Source organism: Cetorhinus maximus, chromosome 15, assembly GCF_964194155.1.
Source record: "Cetorhinus maximus chromosome 15, sCetMax3.hap1.1, whole genome shotgun sequence".
In the NCBI taxonomy this organism is placed as follows: domain Eukaryota; kingdom Metazoa; phylum Chordata; class Chondrichthyes; order Lamniformes; family Cetorhinidae; genus Cetorhinus; species Cetorhinus maximus.
Genome location: NC_135893.1, coordinates 108,338,619 through 108,342,039, shown reverse-complemented (window position 1 = coordinate 108,342,039; position 3,421 = coordinate 108,338,619).

The window sequence follows — 3,421 nt, the reverse complement described above, 5'->3', positions numbered from 1 at the left end:
ACACATCAACTGTTGCTCAAGTTCCGAAACCTGGAGCTCAAGCTGCTGCAACTGATGACAATTCCTGCATAAATGGTTACCCAGGACATGGGGAGTGTCCTGAAGTTCTCACATAGCAAAGGATGTGCACTCTTGAGGTTGGAGCAACCCTGCCATTTTTATGTTAGTTAATAAACTTGCTACTACCAATAAATTGTACTATTGCGGATAAACCTTTATCAATACCAACAAACCTTACTATTAATTTACCTTACTAATACTAATAAATGTTGCTGATACTTGATACACCTTACTAGTAGTAAAAGCCCTACTTTAATAAATGGTTAAGCATCACCACTTTATTCCCTAGTTTAGATCAGAAATACTCACCAGTTAATCACTTATGCACATCCCTGTGATGTCACACCACGATTTTTCTTTCTGAGTGTGGATTTTGACTGGAAGCTGCCCAGCTCACTGTTGTCAGATTGAACTCCCGGACTGAGCTCTCGCCTTCCCTCTCTGCACTCTTTGTAGTCCCGCTATCTCTAACCACTCAGACTGACATCTCTCCTTTATCTTTCTTTAATACAGCCCTGAACGTGAATTACAACAAAAACTTGAATCTAGTTCTTCTTCTTATCGTGTCCACGGACAGTCTATACATGGCCCAGCCAGAACTGGACACATTTTTGTGCCTTGTTGTTGAATTTGGCAAGATCTGCAACAGTGCAGGGTTCCTCTAGCGATAGACATTACAGGAGATGTTGCATAGCCTGTGGCTCAGTTCCACATTCACAAGTTGTCAGGCTGGTTGTATATCCCCATTTGCTTAGTGACACCTTTGAACGATCTACACCAGTCCTAAGTCTGTTATGGCACTTCCAGGTTGCCCAGTTGCAATTAGCTCCTGGGGGAAGGCTTTCATCCGGTAGAATTTCCATCGCTGGGGGTTGTTCGAGACTGGTGAGCCGGTCTTTCCACAAGGCGATGTGGGCTTCAGATGGGGTTGATTGTAATGGAAAAACACTGTTCATGAAGCTCTTCCTTGACTTTAGGCGGCTGGGTGCAGGTGTATGACCATGTAGAGGGTGCCTCTCATCTGATGTTTGACGGAGTTGCTCTTTCTTGCTGGCTACCGTTCTTCTTATATCAGGGGGAGCGACACCTGCCAGGATATATAGGCTGTTGGTGTTTGTTGGTTTTAAACAACCTGTGATAAGTCGGCAGCTTGCATTCAGAACGGCATCCATCTTCTTAGCTTGAGTAGATCTTTCCCATCCAGGGCAGGCGTATTCAGCAGTGGAATAGCAAAGAGCAAGTGCACTGGTTCATAATGTTCTCCAGCTTGCTCCCCATTTTGTGTTAGTGAGCTTATTCAGGATGTTGTTTCGTGCGCTCACTTTTGCCTTTGTCTTTTCGATGTGGTTCTTGAAGGTGAGGCATCTGTCAAGGGTGACTCCTAAGTAGATAGGGTGCTCGCACTGTGTCAGTGTTGCTCCACACCAGGTTACTTTAAGCTGGCGTTTGGCTTCACAGTTCATGAGGTGGAATGCACAAACTTGCGTCTTTGATGGGTTTGAATCTAGTTAATGACCCAGGTTTATCTCCAGCATTTTCTATTCAAGTTTCTCACTCTCTTTGAGGAATTTAAACCCCATCTCCTCAATAATATAAAAGCAAAAAACTGCAGATGCTGGAAATCGGAAATAGAAATTTCTGGAGAAAGCTGAGCAGGTTTGGCAGCATCTATGGAGTAACAGAGTTAATGTTCCAAGCCCATACAACTCTGAAGAAGAGTCATACTCTTAGTCATACTCTTACCCATCTCCTCGAACTCGACTAAATGCCAAGCTCAACCCTAAAATCCTTCACTGGGGTCGATTACAAATGTCACAGGGACTCATTTCAGCTCAACTCACCCTGCTTGCTCAAATTCACCTCTCGCTTTTCATTCTCCACCACCCCCATTTCCCTCTCCTTCATCCCCATTTCCCTCCTTCACCCCATTTCCCTCCTTCACCCCATTTCCCTCCTTCACCCCCATTTCCCTCCTTCATCCCCATTTCCCTCCTTCATCCCCATTTCCCTCCTTCACCCCCATTTCCCTCTCCTTCACCCCATTTCCCTCCTTCACCCCATTTCCCTCCTTCACCCCATTTCCCCCTTCACCCCATTTCCCTCCTTCATCCCCATTTCCCTCCTTCACCCCATTTCCCTCCTTCACCCCATTTCCCTCCTTCACCCCCATTTCCCTCCTTCATCCCCATTTCCCTCCTTCATCCCCATTTCCCTCCTTCACCCCCATTTCCCTCTCCTTCACCCCATTTCCCTCCTTCACCCCATTTCCCTCCTTCACCCCATTTCCCCCTTCACCCCATTTCCCTCCTTCACCCCCATTTCCCTCCTTCATCCCCATTTCCCTCCTTCACCCCATTTCCCTCCTTCACCCCATTTCCCTCCTTCACCCCCATTTCCCTCCTTCACCCCATTTCCCTCCTTAACCCCCATTTCCCTCCTTCACCCCATTTCCCTCCTTCACCCCCATTTCCCTCCTTCACCCCATTTCCCTCCTTCACCCCCATTTCCCTCCTTCATCCCCATTTCCCTCCTTCACCCCCATTTCCCTCCTTCACCCCATTTCCCTCCTTCACCCCCATTTCCCTCCTTCATCCCCATTTCCCTCCTTCACCCCCATTTCCCTCCTTCACCCCATTTCCCTCCTTCACCCCCATTTCCCTCCTTCACCCCATTTCCCTCCTTCATCCCCATTTCCCTCCTTCACCCCCATTTCCCTCCTTCACCCCCATTTCCCTCCTTCACCCCCATTTCCCTCCTTCACCCCATTTCCCTCCTTCACCCCCATTTCCCTCCTTCACCCCATTTCCCTCCTTCATCCCCATTTCCCTCCTTCACCCCATTTCCCTCCTTCACCCCATTTCCCTCCTTCACCCCATTTCCCTCCTTCACCCCATTTCCCTCCTTCACCCCCATTTCCCTCCTTCACCCCATTTCCCTCCTTCATCCCCATTTCCCTCCTTCACCCCCATTTCCCTCCTTCACCCCCATTTCCCTCCTTCACCCCATTTCCCTCCTTCACCCCCATTTCCCTCCTTCACCCCCATTTCCCCTTCTCCTTGAGGATTTCCAGCTTCAGGTGATTTATTTTCATTTTAGCGGCTCCTTCCAGACAGTAACCGCCATTAAACCCGGATTGGCCAATCGGAGCGTTCCGACAGTCTGGCCAATCGCGGCACTGAAAGGCGAACCAATCAAATGGAAAAAGACTTCCCTTTCTTTTTCACGCGGGCACCGCACGGCATGCCGGGATAGCGCAGAAACTGGGAGGATTCACTGGGAGGACCAGACGGCATGCCGGGATAGTCCGGGCTCTGGGAGGATTCACTGGGAGGATTAGGTGATTTGACGTCCTTATTGTGGC